General features: G+C 39.0%; 2 long non-coding RNA genes across 2 annotated transcripts; one reads left to right on the top strand and one right to left on the bottom strand.

Moving 5' to 3' along the window:
- Positions 1-23: 23 nt before the first annotated feature.
- LOC146590132 (uncharacterized) lies at positions 24-2,270 on the top strand. The gene is made up of 2 exons (XR_014897054.1): positions 24-564; positions 1,873-2,270. It is a non-coding gene; the product is annotated as an uncharacterized LOC146590132 (long non-coding RNA).
- Positions 2,271-4,136: 1,866 nt separating this feature from the next.
- On the bottom strand, positions 4,137-13,998 carry LOC146590131 (uncharacterized). Its single transcript, XR_014897055.1, has 3 exons — positions 13,930-13,998; positions 5,052-5,227; positions 4,137-4,340 (listed from the first exon to the last, which is right to left on the bottom strand). It is a non-coding gene; the product is annotated as an uncharacterized LOC146590131 (long non-coding RNA).
- Positions 13,999-14,518: the final 520 nt, after the last annotated feature.

Raw genomic sequence — 14,518 nt, 5'->3', positions numbered from 1 at the left:
TTTTTTTTTTTTTTTAAGTGAACTCGATCAGGGCAGTCTGAGAGCTGGTTACTTCGATGGGTCAGTCATTTCCCCCCGCATTTTGTGCAGGCGCTGGCATGCGTGAACCCTCTGAAAACCACTAATCCTGCAAAAAGGTCGCTAGCTTTTAGCCAGCTCAGCTTCTTGACTCAGCTCACCGCTCCAGTGCATGAGCATCGCGCCAGAGGTGGGAGTGGGCATGAAACTACTTTGAAAATTATTAATTTTCAGCCAGGTAAGTTCTCTGGGCCAACCCGTGTTTTGGCCATCAAAAGAACCTGGGAATCGCTCACTAAAATAAAAGCTCCCAACTACTGAAGTACAGCTGCAGTGGTCATGAAGAACAGTTTTACCTCACGTCTTTCAGTACACTTCGTGCATATTTTCCCTAAACTTTACTGTCAATAGGCTAAGCAATTCTGCTGCTTTTCAGTCTGTCCTTCTGTGTTGCACTTGCATGCTTATTTCTCCCTCTCCATGTTCTGCAAATGGTTCACATTTTCCTTGGAAGTGCAGCACTCAAGACTGGACGCGGTGCTACAGGTAAGGCCTCAGCAACTGCATCTGTTGCATCACGCCTGTCACAAACTATTCCTGTTTACACATGCCACTTTTAAATACTTTTGAGATAATGGGATCTTCTCACAATATTGCTGATCTGTTTTACACCAGCATCTGTTTCTGTGGATCTACCAAGCCAGTCATTTCCCTCTCAAGTAGACAGTACTACTTGGGAAATTGTTTAGTAAACAGCTCTAATGGCTTCATTGTTATTACTGGAAAGATGGACAATCAAGTACTGAAAACATCTTTTAAAATAAACTTCCACAAGATTATTCTTTAAGTCAGAAAGCTTACATTTGTCATCCTTTGTAAACCAGCTGCGTTTCTTGGAAAAATTGTAATTTAAAAAATAAAACTGAGATTGAACTATCCCAAAGTTACAGAATGATTTTGCAACTTAAGAGATTAGTAAACGTTTGTACGTATTTAAATCTTCTTAAAGAAGTTCAACTATAATAATCTAAATGCATCTGTACAAGCAAGGGTATGCACCAAAGAATGTAGATTAGTTTGTTTGTTTTGTGGTTTATTTTTATAATAATAAAACATAAAATTTGGCAAGAACTCTGAAGGTTCCTTTTGCCCTTTATCAATGGGAGACTGAACTTGCTGATCCATATATTTTGTTTGTTATGTATTCTGCTTAGTTATGTTTGTCAATGTCTTACTCTAATAGTCAGTCTTATTATTTGTCCTGTATGTTTCTTTTGATCTGGACTGAAGAGTGAATTGAGCAGCTCAAGAATAGTGTACTCTATAAAAAGGAAGTTCTAGCATAGTGTGATGGCCAGACTGGCTTTTTAGGTTAAGCGTATTATTTTTAATGGTTGTGCTTCAGTCTTCCCATCTGTGAAATGAGATCCATCATTGAAAAAGCACTTTAAAACTGAAGCATGTGATCTGGGTATTTATCATTAAAATGACTGTCATGGTAGAAGAGAGAAAAATCAGGCTAAATTCAGTATATCCTGCATACAAACTATTTTCACTTTTCGTTATGCTTTTATAAAATAGCCATAGAATTGTTCTCCAATATATGCCATCAAATTAATAAATAATGCATTCAGTGTATTTCTTATGTATTTCTTATAAGAAAAATGCTGTATGTAGTATGTTTTTCCCTGTCTTGACTGTGTGAAGCATTTTTACGATGTGTTTTATATCTGGTGATGTTTGTATGGTAATTCACAACTTAAGGAAAATACAGGGTTTTTCAGTGAATAAGCAAAAATCTTACTTTATCATTTGGCCAGCARTCTTTCCACAATTGCTTTCCCTTTTTTCCAGGTTGCTTTCTCTTTTGCACTTTGGTCACTTCACTTCCATCTATATGGAGATTAAAGACTGAATCAGAAGATCTGAATGTAAAACTGCTAATATTTCAGAGGGACACAGCTACTTGCCCTTCTCCTCTCTGTTTGATCTATATTTTGTAAAACTTACTATTGTTTTACCAAAATTTGATTATATGAATCCCAAGCAGTGATGGAGAAGAAATAAAAATATGTAATGAAGATAAACTTTTATTCTTGCAAACTAATATAAGTAGCTATCATCAGGCAACATTCATGTTACCAACATCTTATGAATAAGTGTGTAGGCTTAGCTATAAATGTGCATGCATGCAACACTTGCAACCCTTCCTGAAGGTCTAGAAATGATGATAATAAAAGTTTTGATTATTATTCCTGTGCTGTCATGAGTCCAAGTGGGACTAAACACATTTTAGTATTTCTGTTCAATGTTCCTGTGATGATCATTGACAAAAGACAAGAATATTCTTTTCAGAATTGCACTGCCTTACTATTCTTCAAAAGGATTTTTTAAAAATAGCTTAAAAAAGAATTTTTGTGGCCAGATGTTTGCTAGGTACTCACTTCCTGTTTTGGCACCCACAAAGCGAGAATAACAGTTAGAAGTCCTCCAAAATACACACTTTGTCCTGGTGACTCTCGGATTTATTCTGCTTTGCTGTTATTATTTTTATGACTGAAGTCTTGCAAAATCATAGATCATAGATCATCTGTTATGGCCACCCAGGCATAAGCATAGAGCTCGCTTCCACATTGGCATTCATTCTACTCTTTACATAGAAACTTTGATCAGACAGGATTGCTAAATAGATGCACTGTGGAAGTCCTCCTCTACTGAGTGATAAACATAAATTGATTTAGCTGGAGCTTGTAAATGCCTCACATACTACATCTGACATATGTTTGTCCACAGTGAGGGTCATATAATGCTTCATAAAGGATCTCCTGTATGTCAAAAGAAGCATTATCGTTGGTACCATGGGATTAGTTCAGATATTCCCAATTCCAATGCTAGTAAGCAAGAAAAGACTTGATATCCCCAGAGAACTAATTACTCAGGCCAGCAGGGAAAAGACCAGAAAGAAAAAATGTTATGGAGGAAGCAGCAGTGCTGTTTGAAGAAGCAAATCAGCATGTGAACAAGGCTTTTCTGATACATCTTTTAACAAAAATGAACACAGTGGAATAGTGCATCAAAGTAACTGTCCAGCTCCATCAGTTTGATTGAAACAGCACAATCTGCGATTTTTTGTTTACACAAATCTGTTGAATCAGATTCGTATCTGATGAAGAAACGATTATTTAGTTTGTTTACACTGCAAGTGACTTTTGATTCTTATGTTCTGCATTTGTTTTGAGCAATGGTGCATCAAACTTATGAGTAACACTTATAATTGCAGTACCAAATTTTTGCAGTAGTAAGTGAGTGCTTATTATATGGACTTTTTACTACTGCTCGTAGTAGTCTCGGCTGTGCAGTAGCACCATCAGTACCCTCAGGAACTGAATTCMTGACACATGCGCGCTGCAAGGCTTTTAGGGTCATAGACAAAACTACCAGAACGGGAACTAATTCCTCCCCTCTGTTTATAGACACTGCGTYATTTCAAGTCTGTTTCTATAGTCAACACGGTAAGATAACTAAGAGCTTGCTCGCCTCTGCAGCTGGCTAGCTGCCTCCTCCTAACACAATGCTGCTTTTGCTTATTCCCCTGTTCACTTTTTTGTTCTTCTTTTGTTGAATCTTTCCCCTCCCCCAGCTTCTTAACTTGCCRTCTGGCCCCTGGAGCTCGTTTTAGCATAGTTTTCCATTTTTTGTTAACTTTTCTTAACAGCCTGTTACCTCTGCCATCTTCAGGTCTTGCTGTGTTTTCCGCGGGCTGTCTCCCCTCTCCAACTGCCGTTACCCAACTGCCTCCAACCTGCTGGTTCCAGCGCTTCCTCTCTCTCTTGTCATGAGGTTCTGCAGGGTGGTCGAAAGTACACGTGGTAAAAGAGTGTCGTGCTACACATTACCTTGTCCCCTGTACCATTGTGGTGTGCCTGAATCCACAATAACATGACATCTTTAATCTTTTTTTTTTTTTTTTTTTTTTTTTTTTTTTTTTTTTTTTTTTTTTTTTTTAATAAAGTCTCCTCATTTCAGGTATTTTTGCATTTAATGCATTATAAACAGATGTATATATTGTTATGATCTCCTCAGATAAAATCATTCTCTTCAAGTGAGATGCTGTTATAGGTCAAAATCCTCTCCTGCAGTCCAGCTTCCTTCATCATGCTCCAAAACAAACAAATAAAATGGGTAAAATATCAGTGGGTCACGAAGATATCCAGTTGTACTTCCCACATACGTACCAGTTTCCTTCCCAAGCTTGGTACATCTTTCTTGGTTTTCACCTTTTCCTGTCTTTTTGATTCTCTTTGCTTGGAGGTGAAGCCTGCCTGTAGGGTATTATCATCATGTAAATATTTTAGATGTGTGTGCTAGTAATAACCTATGATAGCACCAGCTGATACACATGAGGTTTTTCCCAAAGTACAGAGACCCTGAGGACAGAGTAGACTAAGGTAAGAAGAGCTTTCTTGTGAAAGAGAACAAGTATATATTCTTGTTTTATTTATTCAGTTTATTTTATCTTCTTTTATCTCAAAGCCCAGCTTTAACCTAGTGGATACTTTCAATATAAAGTTATCAAATGATAGCAAGTTAAAGGGGTCCTATATATTCTGTAGCTCAGCTAGGTGTTACAGGGAATACTTAACTTTGGTGGARCCTTACAGCAGTTAACTAAATTTAAAATGCAAGTGCTAATGGGTTCCCAAACGTGCAACGTGAAGCCAGTCCGAGGATGGGGCCGTACAGGTGTCTRCGGTGCTTCCGCAGAGCTTTTGAACACTCAGAGAAACCTGGAACAAAACTAGTCGGCAAGAAGCAGCTGTGTGTTAATCACAGGTATAAACATAAATCCTCATGGGAGTCTGCTGCATTAGCCCGAGTGCCCTCACACTAAGCAAAACAAAGACTTTGAGAGTGAGGGGTGTGTTCTGCAGCCTAAAGCCTTGAGAAAAATAGACAAAAATCACAGCAGAGATGGTAGAGAGCTACMACTAAACTGCAAAAGAGAGAGAAGTCTAGCAAGAGAGTGAGCTTACTTCACCGAGGGCTGCATGCGGTGAGGACAGCCTAAGGGATTCTTGGTGGTCGAGGCCATAAAATGCGGTTTCTTTGAGTGGAAAAGCAAGATGTGGAACAACTGGCAACAACACGTTAGACTGACGATGAGATTAGATTGAAGGAAAYGAAGGCATTATTTCAGCAGGGCATCAGCCTGGAGAAAGGAAAAAGAAAAAACTAGTGAGCAAATGCCTTTGTTCGTTAGAAATACCATTTATAATGAGGCTGTTTTCCTTGGAGCAGTGATCTCAGCTGAGAGGAAACATCATGCTAAGGCTGGGCAGAAACCTTTCTGTTGGACATAGRGATCACCAGTTTATTACAGCAGTGAGGATGGTGTGAAGATACTCCTACATCTCAAAAAAGGATGGTGCTAGTCTCAGGGAATAGCTATATTAAAAGGGCGAGAGAGGACTAGTGAATGTCCACGTTGTGTTAGCCTATTCCTCGACTCTTTCACAGTGCTCGGACTAGTCCCCTCCGAGGTACATTCCCTCTAAGCGGGAACTGGCCATCAGCAGTGTGGATGAAAGCCAGTCAAAGCTGCTGCTCATTCCCTGGGGAAAACCTTAGGGAAACACTGGAGAGGAATCTGTATGGATCCTGCTGAAATAGGAGAAATTGGGGGAGGGAGGGAGGTATGAGAGCATTTTTCTGAAATCTTCCCTGATTCTATGATTCACTGTCAGGGTGAAGGAAATAGGATAATTTCACCACTAAAAAAACAACACGAATAGGGAGGCTTCTAGGTTTTTATGACACCAAGCAGGAATTATAGATGCCATGTTAATGACAGCTAAGAAAGGGTGTGTCTTCAGAGGAGACAAGTACTGAAGCTGAAATAAGAAACACTSTGTATCCCACCAAAAAAGAAAAAGACAGTGATTAATTTAGAAAATAAYGAAGAACTGCCTAAAACAATACTCYGATTAAGCAGACCACACAAAAATAGATAACCAGAACAAAAATGGTGTTCTGAGCAAGTGCTAGAAGTCTAAAAACTTAGCTGAAGACACTAAACATCTCACTTTAAATGAGCATATTGATAGAACTCATTTTTTAGAAACACTGAGAAGGAAGAGCATTCACATCTCCCAATACTTGATGGCTGACAAAAACAGACTAGAATGTTCAGAAAGAAATACAGAATAAACTGGAAAATATTATACTACTGTACAAGTCCAGCATGTATCATTTAAGTCTGTACAATTTGGTATACACTGTATTTAAGAAAAGGAATATAGAGAAGGCCAAGAAAGAAGATGGTTAGGTACAATTCCCACATAGAGAGAGAATTAATACACTGGGAGTCCTGAGCTTGGAAGAATAAACTTGGGGCTCCATTTAATAGAGGTCTGTCAGTATATTGGCTGGAATAGAGACGGTGAATGAGTGATTTATTTTTCAAAACTRTTTTGTATGATTCGTTCTTGTGTTATCTGGCAAGATTAAATATTACACGCTTTCACATCCTGTTACAGAGGCAGAAAGTATAAACAGGTTCAAAAAAAAAGATGCCCATATGCCCAAGGACACCAAGGAGAATAAAATTGCGCTTGCTATTTAACAAGCTACCGTAATTGTGGAATACATTACATATACAATGCATAAGTTTAAAACTTCATTTGCCACTGAATAAAAATGCGCCACTATCGACTTTAAAAATCTATTCTACATAGAAACCTAGACAGCTGAGATACTACAATAACTATAGAAGAATTTGAGCCAACACAAAATCTGGGGTGTGATRAGATTTAGGGTATTGTCATTGAGTTGCTACTTTTATATACTATCTAGTCCCCATACTTACAGAATTTCCAGCATTACCCAATGTCAGGCAGGTTCCAGAAGGATTTATAGCAGGAGTCAATGCCAGACTTGAATGAGAGAAGACCAAAAAAAGAAAGAGATTTTTTCCTTCTTAAGAGAATGCAAGGAGGAGTTGAAAATATGATTTGCTGTAACTAAGAGGCACCAGACACCTCTAGAAAATTCATTCTAAGCTATATTTAGTACATTCAAAGAAGTAGTGACTCCCACTTGAGCCACATCAGCTCAAATACAGATTAAAAAAAAATCMCATAGCCTGTTTGCTCATCTTGAATAAATAAAGTATTTAACATAATTGTACAATTCTGAGTCATATTTAGTTCTGGTATGTGTTTTTCTCTCTAGGTGAGTTCTTACATGTAAGCAGATGCATGTATTTTAAATCCCACCAAAAATACATTGGATGATGAAATTCTAATTTAGGGAGATTGCAATACACAGATAGCGAAGGAGAAAGCCCCTCAAACAGGCTTCCTAACAAGCTTACTTTAGACTAATCCTTATGCCTTAAAATTCTTGACTTTTCATAGTGGGGTTCATTCATAAATAATTTTTAGTCCTCTAATCTTTGTAGAACTTAGTTCTTGAAAGTTTATCATTCATAGTCTGAGTGTGAGATACTCCAAGGTCAACACTGTTCAATGCCTGAGTCCTGTCTTAAAATGCTGTTTTTCTTTTCACTGATTTCACTGATACCTAGGTCAAATTCATATTACTGTCTTAGGTTCCCCTCTCTAAAACTCACTGTAACTTCCTTTTGGTCCTTAAACTGTTACATAAGCCACATCCTGGAAAATACAAAAATAAATTTTCTCATCTACATAAAACATTCTGAGTTACTGAACTTATTTCCAAAGTACACTTTTTTGATCCATATAGCTTAGTTTCATTCCTTGACATTCAAACTGTTCTAATCCCATCAAATATAATTCCACATCCATTGGAGTCCATGGCAGTCCTTCTCCCAGTATGATCCAGCTATGTTTCTTTGGGATGTTGTATGAAGTTACACACTACCATTCTAACACAAGCCAGTGAATATAGGTTCCTTATACTTCYTGATGTCATCGCAGATAGCACACACTCTTTTAATACATACATATAAGCAACCTCTTGCCTCTTTTTACCCACAGTCTGCTACTCTATAATGAACTGACACAATTACAACAAACGTGCACRTCTAGGCTTTCATATGGTACTACTGCCTGTCATTCCATTGAAACAGTTTCTTAAAAAAAATCATCTACTGATGACTATCTACAGGATATTTCAACCAGAATGCTGTATACGCAGATTTTTTTTTTTTTAGTTTAGTTACAAAAGTATTTGCCATCTGAAATGTTACCTGTTATTCAGTCCATTAGACAGAAATATAAGTAGGTATTCTGCTCTCAAAGAATTTTCAACTGTTTACAATAATACTTTATTACCTTCTCAAAGGAAAAAGAAAGGTAACAGATTTGCAGAAAAAAAAGTAGGACATCCAGCACTCCTACATGCTTAAATTTTACTTGATTTACTATACTTTTTCCTTTGTTGGCAAAAACAACCTTAGCTGGTGCTAATGCTGTTTGCGAGCATCTCCATCTGCATCTTTGGAAATTTCTTGGATTCTTTCTCCTAGCATTTGTGGCAGTCAGTTTGCATCCTTTGAACTCTCATGGCAATTTTTTCCCTTTGGTGCTCAACATGCACAGTAGGATGAAGTTAACTCGCATTGTGGGTGACATCTTTGTAAAACTGAAGACACCTGAAGCTGGGTCCCTCTCAAGGGCCTTACATGGTCTTGGTGTTCACTTCCCAGTGACACAGGAATGCCTCTATCTTATCTTAAGAGGTCCTCGATATGCTGTGTATCCAACAATATTTCAGATTTGCCAGTAATGACAAATGACAAGGGGAGAATGAGACCCCTCAATTTTTTTCCCTTTTAGGAGTTTATCCAAATTATCCCCAGCTCATAATTTAACCACATAGAGTTGTTTTTAAATTAGACCTTTCCTTTTCTTACCTTTCCTTGATTATTTCTTTGAGGAGTGAYTTCCATAAGGGACCTAGGAAAACAGTCAACTTAGTCTCAAAGTTAGTACCCTATTTATTCCAAATTTCTGTCTGACCTATTTTCTGATGACCCTTTACTTAAGTGATTATGTGTATGTGTACATATGAATATATCTTGCTCAAGTTCAGTGTATACAATCACTACATATAATGAGCTTTTCTCTTGAGTTTAATGTCCCAGTTGTTTTAGTAGTATTGTAACAAGTCTGCTTATAGAAGGCACATTCACTGGACATCTGAATACAAGTAAACATCCTGTGCTTCYCAACCTTCTCTAAACCCCAACAGATGGCTGCTACTTTTACAAACTGCTGAATAAGATTGTTCACGTTTCACATGGAACAGACTTACTCTGGAATCCAAATCTGGTATACTTTTTGCAGGTTGCAGCACTGGTCTAGCCACAGATCAGTGAGACCGTGTCCTATGTGATGACTCATCGTAGCTCGGGTCCTCTGACTTTTTGGAATAGATGTACCATGGGGCATACCTTACTTTTCCGATCCATCCAAAGCTGCAGGGGGACTGGTAACACCTCCACATATAGGTCCTTGATTATCAAGCCAAAAGGTCCTTGTTAGAATATTTACATGTTTAATTTTTCCCAGAGAATAAGGATTTCTTGGAGATGTACAGTATTCTTAGAATGACTGGGTTTCACCTTACGACTCAGAGCCAGRCCCTGCTCAGGATACTGCCAGGATCTGCAGGAGGCGATGTACTTTTTCTCTGCCGTGGCTAACATTCAGGAGACACACACCACAGGCATGAGCTTAGCCTGGTTTTCCTGCAGCATCACAACACCGGAGCTGTCTGTGCTTACCCTGCTGCCTCTGGAATCAAGGGCACTTCGCTGTCTGGGTGAATTAGCCGCAATGCAGGTCTGAGAGGTAACCCTGCCTCTGTGTGTGTGTGTGTGCGTGCGTGTGTGTCCAGGGGCCCCTTCCCATCTCATTTTTCTCCCCTGTCCCCCCAAGAAAACAGGTAACAGGAGTTGCTTTTGCTGCAAGTCTGGGCAAGTAGTCTCTGTAAAGTCTTAAAAACAATCTTGAGGCTGTTTTGTCCCGAGGGAAAGCCAGTTTGGGAATGGGCTTCATCTCCTCTGGATTAAAACTTTTCTCCACTAATCAACAGGCTTGCTGTCAGCAACTTGTGCCCACTTTCCATTGCATTTTAGAGTAGTAAGCACCAAAACGAAAAACACTGGAAAGAGCACCTTGCATTCATTGATAACCTGTGTATTTACTGTTTTGCACAGATGATGTTCCATGGGCTACGTATCTTCCTTGTTGCATTCAGAGACCCTAAAAATTAAGCCATTTAGGAGATAATTCTGAAGAATTACAAAATTCCTAGTGGTCCTTCTCTAAAGATACCACTTCCTAATATGTCTGAGTTCAAGCTAATCTTGCATTAGCTATCTTTGTGCACCTGCATCAGCCAGAACCTCTATGATCCATGAAAATCCAGTAAGCAACAAGCTGATGGGATATTTTCCTTTGTCACACCAACRTAGAAAGCTCCCACTGATTCCAGAATGCATAGTTCCATTAAGGATCCAGTAGACTGGCTACGCTCCAATATCCATCAAGACTCTTTTATTGCCAGCTCAGAGTTATTTACACTTCCAGTTTCCTTTACAATTCATTGTTTTATTAACAAATTAATCACGGTTAAGCCTGATTTCACTGCATCTAAGTTATTTTATACCATGTCTGTTGCACTGCATCACTTTTATCCATAGCCGTCTTGCGCTTCAGCTCAGTATTCAGTCATTTCAGAGCAACCTAGCTAGGCAAGGACTGTGGCAGCAGAGATTTTAAAGGTCTCTACAGAGTTCTAGCCACAGCAGYGACATTTCTGACATAACTCCCAGTCATGGGAGCCTCCATTGGAGCAGCCTTTCTGTGGTTAAACAGAATACACTGTTAGTCAAAACTTCTAACTAGTTTGAATAACAGTTGGGACTCGGTCAGCCTATTTTCCAATGTTTCCTTGTAAAGAAACTCCCCAGGTGGTTTTATGCATTTTCCCACTAATGAGACAATCTGTCCTTGGCTGGGGTACACAGCCAAAGAGTTTACTGAGATGATGCTTGTTAGAAAAGGTTGTACTCTGAAAAATCAATTAATATTACAGACAGGTTGGATTATTTTTTCTATCAACATTTTCCATTACCTATAGCAGAGTGCCCATTTGCTTAATCTTATCATGTTTCTGAGCCACAGAAAGATAGGTACTGAAAAGGAAGGGCTACTTGCACTCATTGAGCTCTGCTAATGATTAATAAATCTGCTAATTGCAATATTCCAATTCTTGTAGTTCTTTAATCCAGATGAAAGATTTTAGGACTGTTTGTACTGACAATCTTGCATTCATTTTTAAATAAACTGTGAACCACAGAGTTGTATCTACTTCTTGCCTTCATTTTGCAATTTTATACCACAGCCGCGTCTGACTTTTTCCCAGATTTTTTCTAACTCAACWAAAGTATATCTGAATCACTTTGGCTACTACAAAGACACACATTTATGAATGTAAACTTTCCTTTTCATCTGGGAAGCTGTACAACCATAAGTACTACAAAACCAGATTACTTTTTCCACCTATACATAAAATTAGGATTTCAGCACAAGCGTCCATGAATAAAAACACGAATGTTGTGAATGATCACACTGGACATCAAAATATGCTATCTCCACCAAGGAAGTAGGATTCAAGTGTAAATAATGAAGCCAAGTCATTAGGGCATATTTCATTTCTATTGATTTTTATTACATTAATAACCAATAGGCCATTTTTACAACCATAAGACTTTTAAGTGGGCGAGAAGCTTTGTATGAAGATGTGAATCACAGTCACAGCTTCAAACACATGCTGTCAAAAGCCTTTAGTAAACACACTCAGCTTCTCACCTTCTTGCTCCATACTCATACACAGACCCTGCATGATATGTGTATTCAGCATCCAGCTGATACCTTTGATACTTCTCCCGTTATCTTCTAACTAGTGCACATGCCTTGCCCCACAGCAGGCTCAAATCTGTTCTACCTGGTTTATAGTCAGGAGCTACGTTACCATTAGAAAAGATCAAAGCAAGGTCAAACTAATCAAGCCCGTTAAGAGGGCAGAAACCTGTGGAACTGTTAAAAAGGTCACAGTAGGCTCAAATCCTTCAGGAGAGAAATACAAACAGCTCCTTACAAGCATAAATAAGGCATATTCAAATATGCGTTTAATTGCACATGCCTGTCTGAGAATCTGGCTTATCATGCCTCTTTCCTTTTCTCACTCAGAGGGTCACCAGTGCCTGAAAACACTGATATGCCAAAGAAGCCAGTTCCCCATGGGAGCATCATATATTTTTCATTGCTGATTAATTTTACCACAACTCTAATATAGTCACGCTAGTCTCTGTTCTAACCAGCAATTTTTAAAAATTGCTGAAGTCTGAGTTTTCTATGTTTAATGCTGGAAGTTGTTTTATCTATGAGTAGATTTCAGTGATACACAGATTGCATACTGTATATATTATACTGGAGCTGAAGTACCATAACTTAGAAACATGACAACTACTTGTAGAGTTCAGTTTGTTGTGTATATTTCTACGTTACTAATACAGACTACGTTGCTATGTGCACATCTCAAGCCAGCTAAAGATTTACTACTTGCAGGCATGCCATGATATTAGCACCAGATATTTGCTTCCTAATGAAGGAGGCAATAAACGCAAGAACCTCAATAAGAATGAATAATGCTAAAACAAATATAAGGGAGGACACTGAAAAAAAWTTTTTTTTTACTCCAAATATTTTGACAATGTTGAAATGCATGAATGAGCTATCTCATGGATCTAAGGCTAAAACTGCATCAGGCTAAGGAAACTAAAGAAGAAACTGGGAAACTGACAGTCCTGGACAAAAAAAATTTTTTTACAGTTACTCTCAGCAACTGGTGTCACCCTCTCAGAACACCCGAAGTGCCTTCTAAGCAACAGTATAATTTTCGCAATAATTTTCTGTTATTTTTTGAATCAACAGCACTCTTGCCTCACTTGCCAGCTTGACCAACCTCATTTGAGTTTTGGAAAGACTTGGTATTTACAACACCACAGGACTGAAGAGATCCATTTCCCCGAGCACAGTTCCTGGTGCAAGTGGTACGGCACCACCACCACCTTGTCTTGCAGGTGATTCACCAACCAGCACAGCTGCCTCATGCAAGGACACCCATGCAAAACTGGCACTGATGATGGTGAGCAAAGCCCTTGGAATTACGCTGACAACCTTCCTTCATCTGGTACTCACCAAACACCCCAAGCAAATATTCCAAAGCATTCAGAAGCAGCCTTACACCAGAGCATTTTTACAGCTTTCTGAAAGGGCAGCAGCTCCCCTCGCTCCACCCTGAGGTGAAGCATCTTGAGGGCTGAGGTCTATCCCTTGAAGGAGGGTTTCCTCCCATGCGTTATCCAATAATACAAGGGAGACAGAGGCAATGGCTTCCAAGTTAAGAGCTTTTAGAAGGTATTAGGGTTTGCTGCATGTGTTTCCAAGTGTTTTCCATGGCTTGGGGAATGCCTAAATGTACTGAAAAAAGTCTTCAACCTTCTCCTAATAGAGGTTGTGAACAAGCCATTTAAGACCAGCCTGTGGTTTCTAAGAAGAATGGTTTTAAAGGGTCATCAGTGGCTTTAGTGCACTAAATACAACACTATTAAATTGCCATTAATCACAGACCTGGCAGGAAGACTCCATGAATTTGTCAAGCTTTAACAAAATGAAACGAACTTGTTTCATCATCTCTACTTCTTACATAACCTACAAAGACGACCAAGCACAACCTTAGCTCTGTCACACATCTCATGTTGTGATCCCAAGTGTATGTAGTACTAAGGGATATTCCTGTTTACAAAATACACTCAGGAATACAGCAGCCAGATCACTGGTTGAGTCATTACAGTACCTGTGCCCCACTGTGTCTCGCTTCTTGGCAGCTCCTCTGTATCTGTTCCTCAGACTTGCTGTTAATGCTCTCCCCTCTGGCTATTTAAACACCAAAGAAAACAAATAAAAACCCAACAAGCATACTTTAGCTTCAGCCATGGTAAAAAGCCTCCATTCAACTACTACTCCCTTATCTTGGGGCTGCCTACAGCCACTGCCTGGATTTTTCCACCACTCAGACTCTCTCTAAATAGGTTTCTACATCTTGTACTCAAGATAAATCACACACTGTTGAGCCACAGTCTGCAATTAGGCTTTTTGTAATCCAGGAGCAGTTACATGGGCAGAACATTGTCTCATGAACCACAAGGCTGAGATTAAATCAAGTAGATCCCACTTTAAGGTTGCCAAACTGTAAGTCATTAAACTGAGCAAGATATTTGAAACATGATGTTAGTTACATTTGTGACATGGTGTAAGGGTACTGTTGTTGGGGCAGTGGGAGAGCAAGCAGGACAGAGCCCCTTGATGTTGTAGTGGGATTATTTGTACTCCAGTCGTGTGATACTTGCCTGTAGCTGCAGAGCATGAAGAGGTCTGAGGGCAGA

The sequence above is a fragment of the Rhea americana genome, unplaced genomic scaffold (assembly GCF_003343005.1).
Source record: "Rhea americana isolate MKP2758 unplaced genomic scaffold, rheAme1 scaffold_42, whole genome shotgun sequence".
NCBI lineage: Eukaryota > Metazoa > Chordata > Aves > Rheiformes > Rheidae > Rhea > Rhea americana.
The sequence above is the reverse complement of the archived record's forward strand: the minus strand, read 5'-3'. Positions and strand labels throughout refer to the sequence as shown.